This window comes from Ranitomeya variabilis, chromosome 3 (genome assembly GCF_051348905.1).
Source record: "Ranitomeya variabilis isolate aRanVar5 chromosome 3, aRanVar5.hap1, whole genome shotgun sequence".
NCBI lineage: Eukaryota > Metazoa > Chordata > Amphibia > Anura > Dendrobatidae > Ranitomeya > Ranitomeya variabilis.
The window spans coordinates 666,612,039-666,639,282 of record NC_135234.1 but is presented as its reverse complement, the minus strand read 5'-3'; the positions used below and the strand labels follow the sequence as shown (position 1 = coordinate 666,639,282).

The window sequence follows — 27,244 nt, the reverse complement described above, 5'->3', positions numbered from 1 at the left end:
TCAACAACCACCAGGATGACCGTGTTCCCAGCTGAGGAGGGTAGGTCTGTAATAAAATCCATAGAGATCTCCGTCCATGGCCTACTGGGTACCCCTAGAGGATGTAATGACCCAGCAGGATGGGAGCGAGGTGTCTTAGCCCTAGCACACGTGGTACATGCTGACACGTACGAGACCACATCCTGTCAGATTTTGGCCCACCAAAACCGACGCGACACCAACTCCAAGGTACCCCTAACCCCTGGATGGCCAGCCAGAACAGCATCATGATGCTCACCCAACACCTTTAGGCGAAGATGGAGAGGTACAAATGATTTGTTAATGGGTAGCTCTGGTGGTACTTCCTCCTGAGCCTCGGCAATCTAGGCCTCAACCTCTGTCGTGAGAGCCGAGACCACTACACCCTTTTGGAGGATGGGTACCGTATCTTCCAGAGGTTCTCCCCCCGATAAACACCTGGATAAAGCATCTGCCTTAGTGTTCTTAGACCCCGGTCGGTATGTAACAAAAAAGTTGAATCGCGTGAAAAACAATGCCCAGCGAGCCTGCCTGGGGGACAGACGCTTGGCTGACTCTAAATAAAGCAGATTTTTATGGTCGGTGATAACTGTAACCTGGTGGACCGACCCCTCCAAGAAGTGTCGCCATTCCTCAAAAGCCAACTTGATAGCCAACAACTCCCTGTTGCCGATATCGTAGTTACGTTCGGCGGGTGACAGCTTCTTGGAAAAGTAGGCGCATGGACGCAACTCACCCAAGGATGAGCCTTGTGACAGCACCGCCCCCACTCCAACCTCAGACGCATCGACTTCCACTGTAAACGGTTTTGATACGTCCGGTTGCACCAGAATGAGGGCCGAAGCAAAACTGTTCTTCAGAAATTCGAATGCGCGCACAGCAGCCTCAGGCCAGGCAGTGAAATTGGTACCCTTTTTCGTCATGTCAGTAAGCGGTTTAGCAATGGTAGAAAAATCTTTGATAAATTTTCTATAATAATTAGAAAATCCAAGGAACCGCTGGAGTGCTTTTAGGTTATCAGGCCGTTCCCAATGCAGCACCGCTTGCACCTTAGTGGCGTCCATTTTAAACCCTGCAGCAGACACAATATAACCCAAGAAAAGCAACTCCTGGACCGAAAAAACACATTTCTCCAGTTTTGCATAGAGCCTATTTTCTCTGAGTACCTGTAACACCTGTTGTGAACTCCGTTTTCAGGCTCCCTCTTGTGGTCACAGATGGTATTGTGTGACTTTGGTTTTTTGGCTCCCCCTGGTGGTTTGGTTTATTATCCTGCGGGTCTGCTGGATCAGCTGCCTCGTTATTCACCAGGGAGGCTCCTATTTAGCTCTGCTTCACTTCCACTTGTTGCCGGCTGTCAATGTATTCAGTGCTATTCTGATTACTCCTGATTATCTCGTTTTCTGCCTCTTCAGGATAAGCTAAGTTCTGTTTGAATATTTTTTGCTCATCTGCCTGCAATATGATTTCTGTGTATGATGAGTCTAGTCCAGCTTGCTAACATGTGATTTATTTTTGCTGGTAAGCTCTGGGGTACGGAGTTGCTTCCCCCGCACCGTTAGTTGGTGCGGGTGCTCGAGCAATCTCTGCGTGGATATTTTGAATAGGGTTTTTTATTGACCGCACAGTTTCCTTCCTATTTTCTGCTATCTAGTATTAGCGGGCCTCATTTGCTAAATCTGATTTCATCTCTGCGTTTGTGCTTTCCCCTTAACTCACCGTTAATATTTGTGGGGGGCTATTCTATATCTTTGGGGTCATTCCACTGAGGCAAGTGAGGACTTACTTTCCCTCCAGGAATAGTCAGTTTCTCAGGCCGTGACGAGATGTCTAGGATTTTTAGGTAACGTTCCACGGCTGCCTATAGTTGTTTGCGGATAGGATCAGGTTGCGGTCAATCTAGTTACCACTTCCCCAGAGCTAGTAGTCTGTTCAGTTACTTAGCTAGTCCGACCTGCGATCCTTGCCACTAGGATCATAACAGTACAGCCGGCCTATAAAGTGTTAATTGCATGGCAGAAGCAGGAGAAAAGAAGCTTGGAGATATTTTTTTTTTTTTTTTTGCTGCCGTGTGTCTAGCTGCTGTGTGTCTGGCTTCTCTCCTCCTCTTAATCTTGGTGTGGCTCTGAGTTCAGCTGCTGATATGGATATCCAGAGTTTAGCCTCCAGTGTGGATCATCTTGCTGCAAGGGTACAAAGTATTCAGGATTTTGTTGTGCACAGTCCTATGTCAGAGCCTAGAATACCTATTCCGGAGTTGTTTTCTGGAGATAGATCTAGGTTCCTGAATTTTAAGAACAATTGCAAGTTGTTTCTTTCTTTGAAACCTCGTTCCTCTGGGGATTCTGTTCAGCAAGTTAAGATTATTATTTCTTTCTTGCGTGGCGATCCTCAAGATTGGGCTTTCGCATTGGCTCCAGGGGATCCTGCATTGCTCAGTGTGGATGCGTTTTTTCTGGCCCTTGGATTGCTCTATGAGGAACCTAGTCTTGAGAACCAGGCTGAAAAAGCGTTGTTGGACCTCTCTCAGGGGCAAGATGATGCAGAGGTGTACTGCCAGAAATTTCGGAAATGGTCGGTGCTTACTCAATGGAATGAGTGTGCCCTGGCTGCAAATTTCAGAAAAGGTCTTTCTGAAGCCATTAAGAATGTCATGGTGGGGTTCCCTACGCCTGCAGGTCTGAATGAGTCAATGACTCTGGCCATTCAGATTGATCGGCGTTTGCGGGAGCGCAAACCTGCGCACCATTTGGCGGTGTCTTCTGAACAGACACCTGAGTCTATGCAATGTGATAGAATTCTGACCAGAAGTGAACGGCAAAATTATAGACAGCAAAATGGGTTGTGCTTTTACTGTGGTGACTCAGCTCATGTTATCTCAGCATGCTCTAAGCGCACAAAAAAGATTGATAAATCTGTCACCATCGGTACTTTACAGCCTAAGTTTATTTTGTCTGTTACCCTGATTTGTTCCCTGTCATCTTACCCGGTTATGGCTTTTGTGGATTCAGGTGCTGCCCTGAGTCTGATGGATTTGTCATTTGCCAGGCGCTGTGGTTTTGTTTTGGAGCCTTTAAAATTCCCTATTCCACTAAGGGGAATTGATGCTACACCATTGGCTATGAATAAACCTCAGTACTGGACACAAGTGACCATGTGCATGACTCCTGTTCATCAGGAGGTGATTCGCTTTCTTGTATTGCATAATTTGCATGATGTTGTCGTGTTGGGCCTGCCATGGTTGCAGACTCATAATCCAGTCCTGGATTGGAAAGCAATGTCTGTGTCAAGTTGGGGTTGTCAGGGAATTCATGGCGACGCTCCTGTGGTGTCAATTGCTTCATCCACTCCTTCTGAGGTCCCTGCGTTTTTGTCAGATTACCAGGATGTATTTGATGAGCCCAAACTCAGTTCTCAACCTCCTCATAGGGATTGTGATTGTGCTATAAATTTGATTCCTGGTAGTAAGTTTCCTAAGGGACGACTTTTCAATTTGTCAGTGCCGGAGCATGCTGCTATGCGGAGTTATATAAAGGAGTCTTTGGAGAAAGGACTTATTCGCCCCTCCTCCTCCCCTCTTGGTTCTTTTTTGTGGCTAAGAAGGATGGTTCCTTGAGACCTTGTATTGATTATCGCCTTCTAAACAAAATCACGGTCAAATTTCAGTATCCTTTGCCATTGTTATCTGATCTGTTTGCTCGCATTAGGGGGTCTAGTTGGTTCATCAAGATAGATCTTCGTGGTGCGTATAACCTTGTGCGTATTAAGCAGGGTGATGAATGGAAAACTGCATTTAATACGCCCGAAGGCCATTTTGAGTACTTGGTGATGCCTTTTGGACTTTCTAACGCTCCTTCTGTCTTTCAGTCCTTCATGCACGACATCTTCCGCGAATATCTGGATAAATTTATGATTGTGTATCTGGATGATATTCTGTTTTTTTCGGATGATTGGGAGTCCCATGTTAAGCAGGTCAGGATGGTGTTTCAGGTCCTGCGTGCCAATGCTTTATTTGTGAAGGGCTCAAAATGTCTTTTTGGAGTCCAGAAGGTCTCTTTTTTGGGTTTCATTTTTTCTCCTTCTGCTATTGAGATGGACCCAGTCAAGGTTCAGGCTATTCATGACTGGACTCAGCCTACATCTGTTAAGAGTCTTCAGAAGTTCTTGGGTTTTGCTAATTTTTACCGTCGCTTCATCGCTAATTTTTCTGGTGTTGTTAAGCCATTGACGGATTTGACCAAGAAGGGTTCTGATGTTACTAATTGGTCTCCTGCGGCTGTGGAGGCCTTTCGGGAGCTGAAGCGCCGGTTTTCTTCGGCTCCGGTCTTATGTCAGCCAGACGTCTCCCTTCCTTTCCAGGTCGAGGTTGATGCTTCTGAGATTGGAGCGGGGGCTGTTTTGTTGCAGAGAAGCTCTGATGGCTCTGTGATGAAGCCATGTGCTTTCTTTTCAAGAAAGTTTTCGCCTGCCGAGCGGAATTATGATGTTGTTAATCGGGAGTTGTTGGCTATGAAGTGGGCATTTGAGGAGTGGCGACATTGGCTCGAGGGAGCTAAGCATCGTGTGGTGGTCTTGACTGATCACAAGAATTTGATTTATCTCGAGTCGGCCAAGCGGCTGAATCCTAGACAGGCTCGTTGGTCGTTGTTTTTCTCTCATTTTGATTTCGTGGTCTCATACCTGCCTGGTTCGAAGAATGTGAAGGCTGATGCTCTTTCTAGGAGTTTTGTGCCTGACTCTCCTGGTGATTCAGAGCCAGCTGGTATCCTCAGAGAAGGGGTGATTTTGTCTGCCATCTCCCCAGATTTGCGACGAGTGCTGCAGGAGTTTCAGGTGGATAGACCTGACCGTTGTCCACCGGAGAGACTGTTTGTCCCAGATAGATGGACCAGCAGAGTTATTTTCGAGGTTCATTCTTCGGTGTTGGCAGGCCATCCTGGGATTTTTGGTACCAGAGATTTGGTGGCTAGGTCCTTCTGGTGGCCTTCCTTGTCGCGGGATGTGCGTTCCTTTGTGCAGTCTTGTGGAATTTGTGCTCGGGCTAAGCCTTGCTGTTCTCGTGCCAGTGGCTTGTTGTTGCCTTTGCCTGTCCCGAAGAGGCCTTGGACGCACATTTCCATGGATTTTATTTCAGATCTCCCTGTCTCTCAGAGAATGTCGGTCATTTGGGTGGTGTGTGATCGTTTTTCTAAAATGGTCCATTTGGTGCCCTTGCCTAAGTTGCCTTCCTCCTCCGAGTTGGTTCCTCTGTTTTTTCAAAATGTGGTTCGTTTGCACGGGATCCCTGAAAATATTGTTTCCGACAGAGGATCCCAGTTTGTGTCTAGATTTTGGCGGACCTTTTGTGCTAAGATGGGCATTAATTTGTCTTTTTCGTCGGCCTTCCATCCTCAGACGAATGGCCAAACCGAGCGCACTAATCAGACTTTGGAAACCTATTTAAGATGTTTTGTTTCTGCTGATCAGGACGACTGGGCCATTGGCCGAGTTTGCCCTTAATAATCGGGCTAGTTCTGCTACTTTGGTTTCGCCTTTTTTTTGTAATTCAGGGTTTCATCCTCGTTTTTCCTCAGGTCAGGTGGAGTCTTCTGACTGTCCTGGAGTGGATGTTGTGGTGGATAGGTTGCATCAGATTTGGAATCATGTGGTGGACAATTTGAAGCTGTCACAAGAGAAGGCTCAGCGCTTTGCCAACCGCCGTCGCTGTGTGGGTCCCCGACTTCGCGTTGGGGATTTGGTGTGGTTGTCTTCTCGCTTTGTTCCTATGAAGGTCTCCTCTCCTAAGTTTAAGCCTCGGTTTATCGGTCCTTATAAGATTTTGGAAGTCCTTAACCCTGTGTCATTTCGTTTGGACCTCCCGGCATCGTTTGCTATTCATAATGTGTTCCATCGGTCGTTGTTGCGGAGGTATGTGGTGCCTGTGGTTCCTTCGGTTGAGCCTCCTGCCCCTGTGCTGGTTGAGGGAGAATTGGAATACGTGGTGGAGAAGATCTTGGATTCTCGTATTTCTAGACGGAGGCTTCAGTATTTGGTTAAGTGGAAAGGTTATGGTCAGGAGGATAATTCCTGGGTTGTCGCCTCTGATGTTCATGCGGCGGAATTGGTTCGTGCCTTCCATGTGGCTCACCCTGATCGCCCTGGGGGTTTTGATGAGGGTTCGATGACCCCTCCTCAAGGGGGGGGTACTGTTGTGAACTCCGTTTTCAGGCTCCCTCTTGTGGTCACAGATGGTATTGTGTGACTTTGGTTTTTTGGCTCCCCCTGGTGGTTTGGTTTATTATCCTGCGGGTCTGCTGGATCAGCTGCCTCGTTATTCACCAGGGAGGCTCCTATTTAGCTCTGCTTCACTTCCACTTGTTGCCGGCTGTCAATGTATTCAGTGCTATTCTGATTACTCCTGATTATCTCGTTTTCTGCCTCTTCAGGATAAGCTAAGTTCTGTTTGAATATTTTTTGCTCATCTGCCTGCAATATGATTTCTGTGTATGATGAGTCTAGTCCAGCTTGCTAACATGTGATTTATTTTTGCTGGTAAGCTCTGGGGTACGGAGTTGCTTCCCCCGCACCGTTAGTTGGTGCGGGGGCTCGAGCAATCTCTGCGTGGATATTTTGAATAGGGTTTTTTATTGACCGCACAGTTTCCTTCCTATTTTCTGCTATCTAGTATTAGCGGGCCTCATTTGCTAAATCTGATTTCATCTCTGCGTTTGTGCTTTCCCCTTAACTCACCGTTAATATTTGTGGGGGGCTATTCTATATCTTTGGGGTCATTCCACTGAGGCAAGTGAGGACTTACTTTCCCTCCAGGAATAGTCAGTTTCTCAGGCCATGACGAGACGTCTAGGATTTTTAGGTAACGTTCCACGGCTGCCTATAGTTGTTTGCGGATAGGATCAGGTTGCGGTCAATCTAGTTACCACTTCCCCAGAGCTAGTAGTCTGTTCAGTTACTTAGCTAGTCCGACCTGCGATCCTTGCCACTAGGATCATAACAAACACCTGCCTCACATGCTCTAAATGAGTATCATGGTCGAATGAATAAATGAGAATGTCATCTAGGTACACAATAACGAATTTCCCCAGTACATGCGAGAACACATCATTTATGAAATGTTGAAATACAGCAGGCGCGTTTGTCAACCCGAATGGCATCACGAAATTTTCAAAATGACCCTCAGGAGTATTAAAAGCCGTCTTCCACTCATCACCTTGACGGAAGTGCAGCGCCCCAGAGTCCTGGTCGTTGCAGTACTGACGCTCCGCCGCTAAGGGGAGTGATGGTACGTCTGATGGCACTAAAGGAGTTCACCTGCCCAGGTATCACAGTCACACATTACACTTCACACTCTGGCCACCAGGGGGAGCAAAGGGTTCTATGTATTAGGCCACTCCTCACAATCTGGTAAAACTGGGGGTTGGATAGGAAGTTAGGCAGAAGCTGACTGGGTTTTGCCCAGGCAACATCCTGTGAGAGAGGGAGTTCCTGGGAAGATTCAGGGGGGTCTCTGTCAGGGGTGGGATCCTGACAGTGGCCTAGCGAAAAGGATAGATTGTTACGGAGCCGCGCCTGCACCCGTTGCGGTGGCATCCTAAGGAAGGACACGAAGCGAGGTTTATTGTGGAGAAGTGAGAAACGAGATCACAGCACAAAGGAGAATAGAACCAGTAGGAGTCGTGCCCTAAGATCGTGGCAACATCCTACTGAGGTGCGTAGCCGGTGGCCGGAACGCCGAGGAAGTATTGGGCTCCAAGCATTACTTCAAACAGCGGCAGGATAGTTAACTCTAGGTTGGCTGCCTCACCTAAATCACCTAAGCAAACAACGGAGGCAATTGTGGGAGAGGGGCGTCTCTAGGGTCCCAGAATAACTCCAGGCCTACCCCGTCATACGGGTGCGTCCTAGCCATATCATCTGGGGGACGGAGAGAGAAAGAACATCAGAAACAGACAACAGTTGTGAGGACTATCCTGTGGTGCAAAGCAGGGAGGTACTACAACACACAGGCGCTAGAAGGTAGGCATTGATTTCCACCTGCAAAGGGAACTCTGGATGTGCCTTCGGACCGGCCGGTCTCAGCCAGCCCTGTTAGCAGTGCTCTGGATTGTGGATCCCGAAGCCTTCAGTAAAGAGGTAAAGAGACTGCAACCCTGTGTCCTCGTTATTCATCGCACCTTGCACCATCATCACACCTTTCATTGGACGCCCCTTAGCAGGGTCATGGACGGGGTCTAGCCACCGTGACAACCCCAGGACCGAGACAGAGAGGCCCGGTACCGAGTACCCCGCGGCCCTGCGTCTGGGGGCGCTCCAGACTCTTATGAGGTAGTACGCCCCCTGAGGTCAAGCTTGGAAAACCACTTAGCACCAGCCACCTGGTTGAACAAATCAGGTATCAGTGGCATAGGGTATGGATCACGAACCGTAATCTGGTTTAACTCCCTGAAATCCAGACACGGGCGTAGTCCGCCATCTTTCTTCTTAACGAAGAAGAACCCCGCTGCCACCGGCGAGGACGAAGGCCTGATGTGCCCTTTGCTCAAGCTCTCAGCAATGTAGTCTTTTAAAGCTTGCCTCTCAGGACCAGAGATGTTAAACATCCTAGCTTTCGGCAATTTGGCCCCTGGTTTAAACCTAATAGTACAGTCATAGGGTCGATGTGGTGGCAATTCTGAGCAACCCTTCTCAGAAAACACATCTGCGAAATCCAGCAGTGACTCAGGAATGCTAGAAGTCACAGCGGACACACAAGTGGCCAGGCAATTCTCCTGGCAGAATCCGCTACACTGAATTATGTCCTGAGTTTTCCAGTCAATCACCAGGTTGTGCATAGACAACCAAGGAAAACCCAGAACCATTTGTACAGGAAGATTACTGAGCACTTTACATGTAACTTGCTCAGAATGTAGGACCCCAATGTGGAGTTTAACCTCAGCCACAAACTCAGTAATCTCCCCCTGTGGGAGTGGAGTAGCATTGATGGTGACCACCCGGATAGGATGAGGCAGTTTTTCGACCGTGAACCCGGCCGTGCGTGCACACTCCTCATCAATGAGATTAGTGGCTGACCCACTATCCACAAAAACAGTGATTGGCAGTCTCTGCCAGCGACCATAACTCTGGCAGGAAGCATACATTGAGAGACCACCATGGAGGATATGCATAAGCTCAGATTGGCCTCCTCCACACCCTCTGAGCTTAGTAGTTTTCCGCCGTTGCGCTTTTCTTAGAAAACAGAGGACAAGCATTAACATAATGTCCTTTTTTACCACAGCAAAAACAGGCTCCCTGTTTCCTGAGTGAGGGGGCTCGATGATGTGACACCCCTGCGATTTGCATAGGCTCCATGGGCTCACCTGCAGCAACCTCACGTGCACCTACGCCCTCCCCCATAAGCGGCGTCTCTTGCACCCCCTGACACAAACGGCGATCAATGTGGACAACAAGACTCATAGCAGACTCTAGAGAAGCAGGAGTCTCATACATTAGGAGGGCTTGTTTAACCCTTCTCGAAACCCCATGAACAAACTGACTCTGCAGCGCCGGGTCATTCCATTGTGTGTCCACCGCCTAGCGGCGAAATTCAGAACAGTAATCCTCCGCCATTCGCTCCCCCTGGCGGAGAGCGCTAATTTTTGATTCTGCTAGAGCCAATCTGTCAGGATCATCATATATGAGCCCAAGAGCAGAAAAAAAAACTCCACTGAGTTAAATGCAGCTGAATCAGATGGTAATGAAAATGCCCATGCTTGGGGGTCTCCGTTCAGTAATGACAATACCAGGCCCATACGCTGAGCCTCATTACCTGAGGAAACCGGGCGCATACGAAAATATAATTTGCAAGCTTCACGAAAAACAACAAATTAACTGCATTCCCCAGCAAACCTCTCAGGTAAAGGAATCTTTGGCTCTGCAACTCTACCTGCATTTTCAGCTTGCACATTAGATACTACAAGACCCTGTTCCTGAACTGCCCCCTTCAACTCAGTGACCTGTAAGGACAGTGCCTCCAATTGGCGGCCTATGGAAGTCATGGGATCCATGGCATCCAAAATGTATTTAGGCCGATTATAATGTCATGCGGGTACTGGGTAGACTACAGCTGATTACCCGGGCCCCTGCGATATCCCTCAGACTAGGGAAAACCCTGTCTGTCCCTCTCCCAGAATTTACGAATTATGGTGTGCTTGTCTGGGCCGCCAGACCTGACCCTGACTCCTGTTTCAGTCCTATGCTGAAACCTCCACCCACCACCCAGTGATTAGACTACACACCAACCCCTACAGAAAGCACAGACAGGGAAAACTAAAAAGGCACCACGCCGCAGACATACAGGAAAACACTAAAATGTGCACAGGGCAAAACAAATACAAATATAGGAAGGAGAAATATGACAAAGGAAAATACACCACCAGATACGATATTTCTTCTCCTAGACCACCACTCCAGACCGAGATCACAGGCACAAGACACAAGCTATAATCGGCGACGCCCAAAGTCCAGAATGACTATTTAAAGGCCACGGGCGTGACCCAGCCTCCAACCCGATTACCAGCTAGATTAACCCCGAACAACCTGGATAAAGTCTAGCCGGCGCCACAGAACATATAGTGGACGAATGTGGAATTACCGCTGTCTGTCGGACGCCCTAGTGTGAATAGCGTCCGACATGACACCAACATCCTCTTGATTACATTCCAGAGGTTTTCAATGGGGTTCAGGTCTGGAGATTGGGCTGCCCATGACAGGGTTTTGATGTGGTGATCTCTTAATTTTTGCCAGAGCTGTATATTTACCTTAGGCATCTATTCTGCTCATTTTGGGGTGTGGTCTTCAGGCGGTGTATCAAATGTTCGTGAAAATTGTAGGCCATCCGTGAATTTGATTTCCATTGTCCAGAAATTCTTTTTTTAAGGAGATTGGCAACCCTGCTCATGTTGTTATTGAAGGAAATGCAACAGCACTCGAAAAGTTTGGTTGTGGGCAAGGTGTGTGGGCATCTCAAGTGAGGGAGGGTTTTTGTGCAGTCTGCAGGAACTGCAGCAGACTCAAATAGACTAGGAAGTATGGCTCTTCATCAAAACATAAACCAACATCACTTGCTTATTTGGGAAAAGCAAGTTGGCCAGCAAATGAACAAGGCCGCAAGTTGTTATCCTACCCCTTCTCATCAGGATCCTCTTTCTGATAGCCAAGCCACATCCTTAGGCTAAGTGCACACGTCGCAGAATTGCCGCGGAAATTTCCGCGGCAATTCTGCAATTCCTGCTGCGGGTATATCGCTTGCCGAATTGGCATGCATATTCCTGCTAAAAACTAGCGTTTTGCAAGTATAATTAGCTTGCAGAATGCTAGCGTTTTCCAAGCGATCTGTAGCATCGCTTGGAAAACTGATTGACAGGTTGGTCACACTTGTCAAACATAGCGTTTGACAAGTGTGACCAACCTTTTACTATTGATGCTGCCTACAGTATGCAGCATCAATAGTAAAAGATATAATGTTAAAAATAATAAAAAAAAATTTAAAAAATGGTTATTCTCACCTTCCAAAGGCAGCCGATCTCAGCGGCTTCCGTTCCTATAGATGCTTTGTGTGCAGGACCTGCGATGACTTCGCGGTCACGTGACTGCAATGTCATCGCAGGTCCTTCACACAAAGCATCCATGGGAACGGAAGCGGTAGCGTGCACCGCTGAGAGGCGGGTAGACTCCGGGGCCATCAGAAGTTGAGTATATCACTATTTTTTATTTTAATTCTTTTTTTTTAACAATTATATGGTGCCCAGTCCGTGGAGGAAAGTCTCCTCTCCTCCACCCTGTGTACCAACCGCACATGATCTGCTTACTTCCCGCATGGTGGGCATAGCCCCATGCGGGAAGTAAGCAGATCAATGCATTCCTATGTGTGCGGAATCCCCGCGATTCCGCAAATTAATGAACATGCTGCATTTTTTTTTACGGAATGCGTTTCTGCTCAGGAAAAAAACTAAGCATGTGCACAAAAAATGCGGATTGCATTCTATTAAATAGGATGCTTAATGTGAGCGTTTTTTTCGCTATTTTATAGCGAAAAACCGCGAAAAAAAAGCGGAAAATCTGCTACGTGTGCACACAGCCTTAAGTATGACCTTGTTACCATCACTAAAACTACTTGCACAAGTAAAAGGAATTTATTGCTGCGTGTTCGCACACAAAGGTGTTTATGATGGATGCTATGGATTTCTCGCTGGCTCAGTCAATCAAGTAAAATTTTCAGAAAATAAGCATTATCCTAGACAGGATTAAGGGCAGTAATGCTCGAAGCGCGTATGGTATGACAGGTACCTATTTAAAACTTTTCATATGCAAAAATTGATTTATGGAGTGCTGTATTTTATGAAAACTTTATCCACATAAAAGATAGTGTGCACTTGGATCGCCCCCCAAGGGCGGTGGGGTACTCGGTACCGGGTCTGGCTTTTCACAAGAGCATGTCATGGTGGCTGACCCGGCCCGTGGCCCTGGGACGTCCGTGTAAAAGGGGAAAGGTCTTTAAGGGGAATGTTCGTGATGCCACCTGTGGTATTCGGTCAGGGTGACCGACGCTGCTTTATGGGGTCCGCTGGGGTGATGTTATGGCAGCTAGATGGTATACCTTCCCACAGGTGAAGTATGTCCCCAGGGCTTCCCAGTGTGTAGATGGTGGTATGATGAGAGGCGCAGAGAAGAACGAGGACACAAAGTTGCAGTCTCTTTACCTTTACTGAAGGCTTCAGCATCCACAGTCCAGGGCACCAGATCACAGGGCAGGCAGAGTCCGGCCGGTTTGGAGGCAAGTCCAGAGTTCCCTTATCCAGGTGGAAATCAGTAGCCTTCCTTTGTGCTGCAGTGGTGTAGTCCCTTAATGCCTATGGCTTCACATAAGGGTCTCACAGATGCAATGTTTCGCTCTCTCTGTCCCCCATATAGGATAGGACAATACCCGTATGACTGGTGACTTGAGCCTGTTTATAGGGTCTCTTAGATAACCCGGCTCTGTAGGTGTCACCGTGCCTCCTGGGTGTAAGTGTGGACAGGTAACCTGCAATTAGCTGTCCTGCCGGTCTCTGAAATAAGGCGTAGAGGTCCTTACTCCCTCAGTGTTCCGGCTACCGGGATTTGCGCCTCAGAAGGAGACAGCTTGAGCGGGACTGGTACACTTCTGGTATCCTCTCTCTTTGCTTCGACTTCCTTCACGCTCGCTGCAATACAATTCTGCCTTTCAATGTCTCTTTCTGGGAGCTACAGCTCTGAGGGCATGCACAGCTCCTTTAACCCTCCATCCTCCTCAGACTCTGGTCTGGAACTAACAGAACTCCTGTCTGGAGCTCTGCCAGGAACTGAACTCTGTCTGGAACTGACTCACTTTCCCTACAGACTACCAGTTATATATACGTGGGGAGTGACCTAATAAATAGGAGCAGAAGCTCCCCCTGGTGGTCTGGAGTGTGAAATGTGTTGCATGTTTGTGATACCTGGATGCAGTTATCCTTCTTTGCCTCCAAAAGTAGCATCACTGTCCCCGAGAGGAAAGCAATACCACTGCGACGACCAGGACCCTGGGGCGCCGCACACTCAGTAAATTTGTCAGTAGGGAGAACTGTTGCATCAATGATTACTTTCTCCTTGTATTTACAGCAAGTCAACCAACGGGCTTACAGGTGTATCATTAACATCAAGCAAAGAAATGACTATTGAGAAGCCAAGCTGTTAGACCTTTGCTATAAAAGCAAAATATTGGATTCCTTTCTCGCTTCTGACAAGGAGTCTATATTGGCGCATTACCAGGATAAGCTTTGTTCCCTGCATGGTGAAGCTTTTGCCAAGCAGATGCCGACCAACTATATGTCTGACCAGGAGACCCATCTTTGTTCCCCACAGAGCCAGTGCTCCCTTACTTGAGCTATAGCTAGGGTTAGAACACGTAGATGAGGCAGTAGCAGCACCGACTACAGTATATATGACGTGATGGACCAGATGTTTTATCTGCCACTGCGCCAACCTGTTGCAATTCAGCCAGATTTAGTCATACCTGTACTGTGTCCTTTCTCCAGAAGATCCCCTGAGCACCATCAACTTCAGGGTCAGCAGATTGGATCAGTGGAAAGAATTGACCCAGTTTGCCATAGGTGTACTCTCATGTCAGTTCTCCAGTGTATTGTTAGAGAGGGTATTCAGCACAACAGGTGGCTTTGTCATGCCGAAAAAGACTAGATTGTCCTCCTCAAACATGGAAGACATTATATTGTCAACTTAATCGGGCAATTAATCAGGCATGGAACAATGTAGATCTTCAATCACCTGTGGCTGATGCCAACGATTATATCGGTCATAGCATCAGCCTGTCCATTGTGTTTTACACTGTTCAGCTGCCACAAGTGCCTAGCCCGGCATCTCCTGCCCGACCTTCATTATCTATCTATACAGAGTTGTTGCTGGGGTTGCCAGTGCTGCCATACACTGCAGGACATCTGGCATTACATGCAGTCATATATACATTAAATGGTTACATACACTGGTGGTCACATCACTCATGACATCAACATAGTGACTGCATGTACTGCCTTTTGTGCCCGAGGACATAACCAGACCAGATATAAAACACTTTTGCATTGTCTCTTATGCAACAAATACTTTATTTTATTTTATCTATGTTGGTGCCCATTTAAATCCTGATTTTATTTTGTGTGCACAGTTCGTTTATGTTAAATATGAAAAAGTTTTGATTGCTAATGGTGACTTACAGAATCTGTGAGAATGATTGTTGGCTAAGACAGCGTCCATAAATTTGCATAGTTGTGCAGAAAGGTTATTTGTTAAGTAAGAAACTGGTGGGAAACTCGTCTCTTTATACGATTCACTGTAATGGTTCCTTAATTGGTGGCCGGAGGCAATGGCTGTGCTCTATTCCCAGTGGGAGGGGGTGTGATTTGGGGATTTGGCTTTCAAGTTCAGAATGGGAGTGAAGCAGCCCTGATGCACACACAAGCACACAAACACGCAGACATCCTACAATGGCTTTACATGATATGATGGCCCTGTGCTGGTGGCTTCTGATATTCATTTTACTTATTTTTTCCTATTTTTTATATTTTAAATAACTAAAATAATAATAATAATAATAATAATAAAAGCTAGTATACAGATCTCATAAATAGAGACAGTCTCAGAGCTCCAATTTAATTCCTTACATTGATGTATTTTTTTCTCCATGCATATAATGTTTTAACAGTATTGTTCTGCCAAGCATGGCAAAGTCCAAAATGCTTCAAACTTTGCATGCCTGGACAATAGAATATGCAAATTGCCTCTTCAGGGAAAAAGAGGATTTGAACTCTATAGCGCCACCTGTTGGAAGTAGTGATCCTACAAGTCACAATCGACCCTTTAACGAGTCGTGCAATATGACTTAGGATAAAAGCCAAATCAGTATCTCAATTCGCAGACACGGTGTTTCGGGCTGTTGGCCCTCATCAGTGCAAAGCATGAGAACCGATTTGGCTAGGTGAGAGGCTCTGGACTGGGGTCTAAGGGGTAAGGTTTCTCCTTGTGGAGAGTGACATAACAGCTCTGGCTTGTCTAGGTTAGGAGGCTTAATCGCCGTGCAATGCTCCTCTGGGAAAGTTAATATGCAAATTGCCTCTTCAGAGAAAAAGAGGACTTTAACTCTATAGCGCCACCTGTGGACAATAGAAGACGTCAGTACTTGGACTTATAAGTGCTGTGGATTTCTTTTTTTTTCGGTGGATTGTGAATGTCCTTTGGATCCGACAGTGTGCTAAACAGCACTCATCTAGAAGGTTTTGGGCCAAGGAGTGCATTGGTTTCTCGTTTGAATTGGTATAGAGAAGTCATATCTCAAAATGACTCATTTGTTAAAGGTATACAAATCCATATGTTTCATACAATCTTGTGTCTGATTATGCCAAACTATAATAAATAATGAGACTTCACAAGACCAAAAGTGGAAGACAGAACAAAATGTAGCCAATTCTAAATGTTAATTAAAGGAACAAAGAATTGATCACATAATAAAGCATAACTAGAAAAAGACATGGACCGCACTTCCAAAACTACCATACATTGATCTATTGCAGCTAAGCAAATATCTACAAAATTGAGCTCGAGATTCTTGGTCAACATTCTAATCAGACTGTCTAAATGTCTTCTTAGTGGATCCTGGTTGTTAAAGAACTGGGGCTATGCACCAACCACAACCAAATTGATACCGCACCAGCATAACAGCATAATATGTTAGCAGATTTTATTTTTGTGCACTTGAGATCCCTAACTCCTAAAAATGGATCTTACATAGATTTTTATGACCATTCTATAAATCCATTTCGTTTTACATACATTATTTGATAATTATATGATCTCATAACCTCACACACAGGAAAGGATTGCTAAGATGAAAGAAGTCTGTATGGGTAAAAAAGATTATGGAGAAGGCGACTCAAAAAGCGGTGAATCATGAGCTACAAATTTGTTTTGGAAATGCAGACCTCAGTGAATGACAATTATTATATACTAGCTGTACTACCCGGCTTCGCCCGGGTTAATGACTGCTGTTAGCAAAATAGAATGTGTTAACAAAAATTTATTCTGCACACAAAAACCACAAAACAAATAGATAGAAATGTAATTATTAAAAGGCAAAAACTAAGCTAATAGAAGAATTTCACAACATATATTAGCTTTGTTATACTGAGAATGTCTTTGTTGCCTATATTAACCAATCAGAGCTCAGGTTAATTAACTGTAGCAAAATAGAAGCTGAACTGTGATTGGTTGCTATTGGCAGCCTGATAAATCCCCAGCCAACAGGAAGCCCTCCCCCCTGGCAGTATATATTAGCTCACACATACACATAATAGACAGGTCATGTGACTGACAGCTGCCGTATTTCCTATATGGTACATTTGTTGCTCTTGTAGTTTGTCTGCTTATTAATCAGATTTTTATTTTTGAAGGACAATACCAGACTTGTGTGTGTTTTAGGGCGAGTTTCATGTGTCAAGTTGTGTGTGTTGAGTTGCGTGTGGCGACATGCATGTAGCGACTTTTGTGAGATGAGTTTTGTGTGGCGACATGCGTGTAGCAACTTTTTGTGTGTCGAGTTGCATGTGACAGGTTAGTGTAGCAAGTTGTGTGCAGCAAGATTTGTGCATGGCGAGTTTTGCGCGTGGCGAGTTTTATGTGTGGTGCGTTTTGAGTATGTGCAAGTTTTGTGTGAGGCAACTTTTGCATGTGGTGCAACTTTTGTACATGTGGCAATTTTTCTGTGTGTGCAAGTTTTGCATGAGGTGAGTTTTCCATGAGGTGAGTTTTGCACGTGTGGCGAGTTTTGCGTGAGCCTAGTTTTGCATATGGCGAGTTTTGCATGTAGCGAGTTTTGAGTGGTGACTTTTGTGTTTCGACTTTTATGTGGCGAGGTTGGTGTGTGTGTGTGGTGAAATGTGTGCTGAGGGTGGTATATGTGTTCAAGCACGTGGTAGTGTGTGGCGCATTTTGTGTTTGTGTTCATATCCCCGTGTGTGGTGAGTATCCCATGTCGGGGCCCCACCTTAGCAACTGTACGGTATATACTCTTTGTCGCCATCGCTCTCATTCTTTAAGTCCTCATTGTTCACATCTGGCAGCTGTCAATTTTCCTCCAACACTTTTCCCTTCACTTTTTCCCCATTATGTAGATAGGAGCAAAATTGTTTGGTGAATTGGAACGCGCGGGGTTAAAATTTCACCTCACAACATAGCCTATGACGCTCTAGGGGGCCAGACGTGTGACTGTGCAAAATTTTGTGGCTGTAGCTGCGACGGTACAGATGCCAATCCCGGACATACACACATACATACATACACACATTCAGCTTTATATATTAGATATACCTGTATGTAATCTCCTGTATATAGTATATACCTGTGTGTCATCTCACCTATATATAGTATATATCTGTGTGTCATCTCCTGTATATAGTATATACCTGTATGTCATCTCCTCCTATACATAGCATATACCTGTGTCATCTCCTCCTGTATATACTATATACCTGTAGGTAATCTGCTCCTGTATATAGTATATACCTGTGTGTCATCTCCTCCTGTATATAGTATATACCTGTATGTCATCTCCTCCTGTATGTAGTATGTACCTGTATGTCATCTCCTCCTCTATATAGTATATACCTGTGTGTCATCTCTCCTGTATATAGTATATATCTGTGTGTCATCTCCTCCTGTATATAGTATATACCTGTGTGTCATCTCCCCTGTAAATAGTATATACCTGTGTGTCATCTCCTGTATATAGTATATAGCTGTATGCCATCTCCTCCTGTATTAGCCCTCGTTCACACGTTATTTGGTCAGTATTTTTACCTCAGTATTTGTAAGCTAAAATGGCAGCCTGATAAATCCCCAGCCAACAGTAAGCCCACCCCCTGGCAGTATATATTAGCTCACACATACACATAATAGACTGGTCATGTGACTGACAGCTGCCGGATTCCTATATGGTACATTTGTTGCTCTTGTAGTTTGTCTGCTTATTAATCAGATTTTTATTTTTGAAGGATACCAGACTTGTGTGTGTTTTAGGGCGAGTTTCGTGTGTCAAGTTGTGTGTGTTGAGTTGCGTGTGGCGACATGCATGTAGGGACTTTTGTGAGATGAGTTTTGTGTGGCGACATGCGTGTAGCAACTTTTTGTGTGTCGAGTTGCATGTGACAGGTTAGTGTAGCAAGTTGTGTGCAGCAAGTTTTGCGCATGGCGAGTTTTGCGCGTGGCGAGTTTTATGTGTGGTGCCTTTTGAGTATGTGCAAGTTTTGTGTGAGGCAACTTTTGCATGTGTTGCAACTTTTGTGCATGTGGCAATTTTTCTGCGTGTGGCAATTTTTCTGCGTGTGCAAGTTTTGCGTGTGGCGAGTTTTGCACGTGTGGCGAGTTTTGCATGTGGAGAGTTTTGCGCGTGGCGAGTTTTGAGCGGCGACTTTTGTGTTTCTACTTTTATGTGGCGAGGTTGGTGTATGTGTGGTGAAATGTGCACTGAGGGTGGTATATGTGTTCGAGCACGTGGTAGTGTGTGGCGCATTTTGTGTGTGTGTTCATATCCCCGTGGTGGTGTGATTATCCCATGTTGGGGCCCCACCTTAGCAACTGTACAGTATATACTCTTTGGTGCCATCGCTGTCATTCTTTAAGTCCCCCTTGTTCACATCTGGCAGCTGTTAATTTGCCTCCAACACTTTTCCTTTCATTTTTTCCCCATTATGTAGATAGGGGCAAAATTGTTTGGTGACTTGGAAAGCGCGGGGTTAAAATTTCACCTCACAATATAGCTTTGACGCTCTCAGGGTCCAGACGTGTGACTGTGCAAAATTTTGTGCCTGTAGCTGCGACGCCTCCAACACTTTTCCTTTCACTTTTTCCCCATTATGTAGATAGGGGCAAAATTGTTTGGTGAATTGGAAAGCGCGGGGTTAAAATTTCACCTCACAACATAGCCTATGACGCTCTCGGGGTCCAGACGTGTGACTGTGCAAAATTTTGTGGCTGTAGCTGCTACGGTTCAGATGCCAATCCCGGACATACATACATACATACATACATACACACACACACACATTCAGCTTTATATATTAGATGATGTAAATCTGCATTAAGTAACCACATGTGACTTCAAAGAGCAAAGTAATGCTGTAGGTGACACCTTGTAATAGGTATTCAAACCAAAGAGGAAAAGGAGCTGTGATTCCCAGGTGCTGTCACAGAGTGAAGTCAGGTTGACTCCATCAGGTATCATGCAATACAATTTTATCTGAAGCTGACCTGAAATTGATCACTGCAGTAAGCATGGTGATTTATTCATGTGCCGACGGTGGTCCTGGTGATGCATTTCTGCACTTATGTGAGTTGTGATGCTGTATTTCTGTACTGATGGTGGTTCTGGTGATGTATTCATGAAATAATAGTGGCACTGGTGATGTATATCTGATGGGGTTCTGGTGATTATTTCTGTGCTGTTATTGGTTCTGATCCTGTACACATGTAATAATCAATAACTTGTAAGATGTCTTGATACATGGCCATGTTAATGAAATATTGTGCTGTCTGACAAGATAAAGGTTACTACATTTGCATTTACATTAGGAGCATTAAAGGGATTGTCCAAGTTTGTGATGAAAGTCTGCAGTCACTATATGTGGCTGCAGACTGTTGAATTCCCACAGCATGCGCACTGCATGCTGTCAGGATTCTCTGGTGTAGGCAGTGACAGTGGGATGTCATGTAACTGCAAGTATGTGATTTACATACATGCCAAAACATTGCAAACTTTTTTGGACATCGGATTTATTATCAGTACTCAAAATGGAGACTATATTGTAGTGGTGGTGGTTTGGGAGGGTTGGGGCACGTGACAGGTTGCCTTTAACGTATATGTGGAGATACTTCCTCATTTAAAGGGATAGAAGCACAACTTGTTTCACATGTCACGGAACAATGTACTTTGGACAGATGAGACCGAAGTGTAGATGGTTGGCCCTAATGCTGTGAGTCATGTGGGGTGAAAACAAGACACAACATATTGGCTCACATGCCCCATTCCAACGATCAAGTACAGTGAAGAAGGGTGATTATTTCAGCTTGTTTTGCAGTCACAAAATCTGGGCACCTTGCAGCCACTAAATTGACCATAATCTCCTCAAAATAAGGCCAAAGAAAAATCAGTGGCTTTAGGGAGTGTGGGAGAAAACCGGAGAACCCAGAGGAATCCCACACAAACACTGGTAGAACATACAAACTCCTTGTAGATGTTGCCCTTGCTCATATTTGATCCTATGACTGTTTTACACTTGCTACTGACTTAAGATAACTCCAGATCCTATAACAAGGATATAGTTACGAGGAACAGCGAGCATCAGTCTGCCCACAGATGCAGTGATGGCACTCATCCCAAATTAGCATAAAGGAAAGAATACCGTGTTTCTCTTGGGGGTGTACAGCAGTGCTCAGGTGTGGCCTACACTGGGATATTTCCTGAGAGGTCTAAATCTCTCCCCTCGTGAACAGAGCCATAGGTCTAGAGTTCTCCACTGAGTTTTAGAGAACTAGACAGATGGCAGAGAATCAGCTTGCTCCCACCTGACCCCTCCTCTTAATGCTTTTTCCTCCTAGTGAACGACACACATGTCCGCATTTCTCTATTCCATGTAGACACCTTTGTATGCTATATTTTCATGTCACTAACATGAATAAATGTGCCTGCCGTACAGGGAATGTTCATTCTCTAGCGGAAACGTTTATTTTAATCTGGTTCTGTTTCCATAGATGGGGCATGATGTGAGCTTTACAAAGTGAGCATTAATGAGGAATGCAGTCCAATACAATGAGTTATCTATTCTTAAGGGCTGGTGAAAGATCTCTACAAAAATATGACACATACATATAAACTGCAACGTAGGAACTATCTACATGAATAAATGGCCACCAAGGTTCTACGGAGATTTTTGATCATGTAAGAGTTGTGGTAGAATTTCAGGATGCAGTGACTGTTGCCAGGCCATATGCTAGCCTGTGGTCATACAGTACACAAATTACATTAGACTTGGGTCACGCAACCATTTTTCTCACCATCCAGAAGATTGGTCCAAATATGCTAATCACACTCTGATCAGAATTTGATTTTTTTGGGCAGTGTAGAAAAAAGAACATTCTTTATTCAGTCTGTCCATTGAAATCAACATCATCCAAGTGCGGTCCAATGTTTTCCATGGACCTATAGACATTAATGGCCAAGTGCCATCCAATCAGAGGCAAGCTGTATATGCTACAATTTGGTGAGAGTAAACATTGAACATGTGTACGGCCCCATAGAATAAAATGTTGATCAGTGCTATTCATCAAAACAACAGATAGCACTCATCATGACTTAATGATATTGAGTTCAGGAGATTGAGATGGCCACTCCAGAGCCTTCACTTTGTTCTGCTGTAGCCAATGACAGGTCAAGTTGGCCTTGTGTTTTGGATCGTTGTCATGTTGGAACGTGCAAGTATGTCCCATGTGTAGCTGTAAGAAGAGGGACCGGACCGGGGGTACCTTTCTTGCGCCAGGTCCGGAACTGTCGGGACTGTCACATTTGTTGCCTGGGGGGAAACCCGGACCGACCTTTGCACTCAACAGCAGGGGGCGTAGCTAAGATAAAAAGGGGAGAGCGCACGAAAAGGGAGGAAGACTTGGTGGGAGCACGCAGCACGCAGCAGGGGAAGTTTGGTGATCTGTCCTCTGAACACTGTGACAGCACAGGTCCACGTTATAGTATCCCTGCTGCCATTTACAGAGACTGTGACTGGAGAACTGCATTTTGCTCATTGGCTTCCGCTGCTCCAGGTACCCAATGCAACGGGACAGTAAATACCGCGTGCATGCCGCCTAAGAAACACCGGGTGACTCACCGAGAACTGTTCCCTCTTTCACCCGCATATTTCTGCCGAGCTTCGTTAAGCTCCGGCAGTGTTGGAGACTGCTCTTCACTCTGCAACCGGAATCCTGGACCCAGGACCCCGCACAACACATCGAGGACTCATCATCAACGCCAGGAACTGGATCATCAATGCCTGCAGGATGACACCGGATTCATCACGTGCTAACCGCATTGGCACCACCGTTTGAACCTAGGACTCTGCAGTCAGGAAGCCATCAGACTGATAAGTTGCCCCCTAATGAACATTTGTTATTCTTATTGCCCTTTTTACCCCCCTCAGCACACCTATCGTGCTCATATCACCTGCCATACCCCTGCCTCTCCTTTCCCCTCCCTGCGTGGAGTATTTCCCTGTTCAAGTAAAAATTAACGTTAACCCTTGCTCTGCCTTCTGTTATGATCTGGTGGCCTAAGAGCAGCATGAGACATACTCTGGAGAAGGTGGTACCTGTACTGACCGCAGACCCTGAACTTAACACCGCAACTAGAAGTAGCCGTGGAATGTACCTAGCGCTCCCTGGACATCTCGACACAGCCAGAGGACTAATTACCCCTAGAGATAGAAAAGGGAAAAACTATCTTGCCTCAGAGAAAATTCCCAAAGGATAGGCAGCCCCCCACAAATATTGACTGTGAGAGGAGAGGGAAAAAACATACACAGACTGAAATCAGAATTTAGCAAAGGAGGCCACTTCTAGCTAAATAGAAAGGATAGGACAGAGTACCATGCGGTCAGTATCAAAGCACCAGAAAATATCCACCACAGAAAATACAAAAACTCCACAGCTAACTAAAGATATGGAGGGTATATCTGCATCTCCAGAGATACCAGCTTGGCTAAACAAATCCTTATACAGACCAAGCTGGACAAGACAAAAAACATGGAAAAAAACTGAACAATAAGGCCACAGCATGTGGACAGCAAAAAATCAAGGCCAGAACTTATCTTTGTTGAAAAGAACTGCAAAGCAGGAGAGACCAGGCAGAGATGTGAATCCTCCAGGAATAATGGACAACTGGCACTGACTAAAGGGTTAAGCAAGACTAAATAGCCCAGTCAAAATTGCAAAAAGTGAACACACCTGATAAATGCTGCGATTCAGAGACAGCAGCGCTACCACTTACAACCACCAGAGGGAGCCCAAGAGCAGAATTCACAACAGCCTTCTGTCCGTTACTGCATCCTGCAACCTGCTCACACAGCTTGTGGGCTGATTGCAAATTTGCCTCCAGTATTAGCTGATAACGTGCTGCATTCATCTTTCCTTCAACTTTGACCATGTTTCCCGTGCCTTTGTAGCTCACACATCCCAAAAAAATCAGCGATCCACTTCCGTGCTTTACAGTAGAAATGGTGTTCATTTCTTCATAGGCCTTGTTGACCTCTCTCCAAATGTAACGTTTTTGATTGTGGCCAAAAAGTTAAATTTTGGTCTCATCCCTCCAAATTACCTTGTTCCTGAAGTTTTGAGGCTTGTCTTCGTGCTGTTTTGTGCATTATAGGCGAGATAGTTTGTATCTGCGCAGTAATGGCTTTCTTCTGGCCCAGTAATGGCTTTCTTCTGGGGACTCGACCATGCAGCCCATTTTTCTTCAAGTGCCTCCTTACTGCTGATGTTATTTGTGGGTTTTTCTTTGCATCCTGAACAATTTTTCTGGCATTTGTCACAGGTGAGGATATTACCTTTAGTAGCCATTCAAACCCATTTGTGTGAACTTCTGTGCATATTATCAGGTCAAAATCACCAGGGTATGTGAACTTTTGATCAGGGTCATTCGGATGTTTTTGGAGCTGGCATTATGATTTAAAAAGAGAAGACACAGTAGTTTGACAATAAATGGCTGCACCCAACCACTAACCATGAGTGGAGAAAACGTTTTGGTGTTATGATTCATATTCTCTGAAAAAAGTCTAAGAAAGCAAAAATTCTGCTGGGGTATGTAAACTTTTGAGCACAACTGTATCAACATAACAAAAAATAATTAACCCAATCGCTAAACGGCGTAAGGGGAAAAAAGTAAAAACGCCAGAATTATGTTTTTTTGGTCGCCACAAAATTGCATTAAACTGCAATAACGGGAGACCAAAAGATTCTATCTACACCAAAGTGGTATAATTAAAAACGTCAGCTCGGCACGCAAAAAATAAGCCTTCACCCAACCCGAGATCACGAAAAATGCAGACGTTACAGGTATCGGAAAATGGCGCAATTTTTGTTCAACAAAGTTTGGAATTTTTTTTTACCACTTAAATAAAAAAGAACCTAGACATGTTTGGTGTCTATGAACTCATAATGACCTGGAGAATCATAATGGCAGGTCAGTGTTAGCATTCAGTGAACATGGTAAAAATAAAAAACTGTGGGATTGCACTTTTTTTGCAATTTCACAGCACTTAGAATTTTTTTTCCATTTTCGAGTACATGACATTGTAAAACCAATGGTGTCGTTCAAAAGTACAACTTGTCCCACAAAAAAAACAAGCCCTCATCTGGCCATTTTGACCAAAAAATAAAAAAGTTATGGCTCTGGGAAGAAGGGGAGCAATAAATGAAAATGCAAAACCAAAAATACCTCTGGTTGTTAAGGGGTTGAGAATATTAACTATTATGAATCTTAATATCAACATTGACAGTACGTGTGCACTGCTATTAGATTATTTCATGTATAAAGCTGCAGTGTTTGGTACTACTTAAAGTGTAACCATTGTTTTAATTTTATTTTCATAAATCAATAAAACACATAAAAATAAGCAACTTTGTAGCATATCTTATAAGAGAAATCTGCCACTTTCTCCTCCAGGACTGATCAATCATTCTCACAATTCTCAATTCATGAGTAAAGTCTGTGTTCAGTGCAGACAGTATGTTACATTACTCAGATAGGAGATGACAGCTGGTACTGATAAGATTCTATGGAGAAGGAAGGGAGGAGTTAAACTCAAAGTCCCGACCTGACCCATGTCTATGGCAACTACAGTAGGTAATGCTTTAAAAACAACCTGACACCTGAAATGTTTTGTCCAATCTGTGTGCAGTATGTATCAGGCACTGGCTGTACGATCTCAGACAGGTATGCTTGACTCTGAAATTTTGGGACGTTTCACAGAAAAACATAGTTTAACAGTGACTGGAGAGAAGCCATGGGGGACCCGCTTGTTCGAGTAGTCTACAGTGTGGTTCTGACCCCGGCGGCTTCTCACCACCTGCTGTCCTGGAGCGACAAGTTTTGGTTACTCCAGGGCAGCAGACAGGTAAAATCCACAAGTTACCCACATGTCTAACTAGTTCATGGGTTGGGCGACATGTATCAGGTGTCAGGTTCTCTTTAATATCCCTTAGAGGATACTGCAGTGGACACTTGTCACCAGGTTTCGAAACACACTACAGGTGATCACTGGCATCTTGGCCACAGGACCTCCTGTAATCTTCATACCTGTTTGAAAGTCTGTGAAACTGAAGTTGTATCAGAAAAAAATCATGCAAAGGTTTGAAGTCCGATATAACAGGATATCGGGGCCACAAACTATAAAACCGCAGATGTTCCCTCATCCGTAGTGAGCTGTATGTAAGAAGACCGCAATAGCTTAACTTTCCTATCATGTCTTAAGTCTCAAAGAGTTTGCTCTTACAATGGTACATAAGTAGTTAGTGCAACAGTTAATCAATACTGGATCATGTTCTACATCCGATAAGAACAGATAAGAAAATACATCTTGCTACAATCTGAAATCATAGGTTTACTCTTCTAACTAATATACAGCAAGATCTGCAAAATCATCCCTGCTTAGTCCACCCACTAATTTTTACACAAAGAGACTGATTTTCAGTTATTGATTTTTTCAGTTATTATGATTTTATTGCAAAAGCTTATAATGAAAACATATACGAGGAAGATCAGATCATATACCACATCATGTGTACTTTTATATGGGAAAATTCTCAGTTATTGGAACTCTTGACTGTCTCATCCCCTTTGAGCCCGGCAGCCTTTACAGGACACACGGAACAGATGGCTTAGCTGCAACAGTTTGAGAGGGGGGTGGGCTCCCTGCCATCTGTCATAGTGGAGGCACAGGTGACTGGGGGCTAGGTTCTGGGCAAGGGAAAGTTGGAGTGTAAATGCCAGAACTTGATTTTATTTTATCACATCTAGTGACTCTTTGATAACTGTCCAGATTCACAGCCGAGCAGATCCAGATCACATTACACCCCAACTTTTCACTTTCTTAAGGGCAATTTTGATTCCTGAAGTTAGTGTTATCCGATAACATCAGTGATCGTATAAAATAATACGTGGAAGTAAACAAGGAAAAGAGAAACCATAACAGCACTGCTAGAATATATAGCCTGATTCATTACTGCATTTGAGCTAGTTTCTTTTTTTATCACATTTTTGCTGTTTTTCAGCTTTTTTTGTTCGCACTATATTCATCTTTCTATTTGAGCCCTTTTTTACGTATTTTCACCTGATGTTTTTTCTTTGCCACTGTGAGCAGAGTTTAGGGTCCACAGATTAGGGTCACTTGATTAGGATCACTTGATTCATCATTTGTAACTTTATGAAAAGTCAAAAGATTCGGTGCAAATTGACCCCCCTCGATGAGTTATTTTATTTATGATTTTGGCACAACTTTTCTCACATTTTAGAGGAACGTGCATCTTTTTGTGTTTAAGAGGTTGCAATCGGGTTATAGATAAAAATAAAGACCAATTGTTATTTTGTGCA

General features: G+C 44.8%; 1 protein-coding gene across 1 annotated transcript in view; it reads right to left on the bottom strand.

The window, feature by feature from the left end:
- LOC143818485 (baculoviral IAP repeat-containing protein 5.1-like) overlaps positions 1–27,244 on the bottom strand; it is a 230,316-nt gene that overhangs the window by 104,470 nt on the left and 98,602 nt on the right. The gene's annotated exons all lie outside the window — the stretch shown is intronic.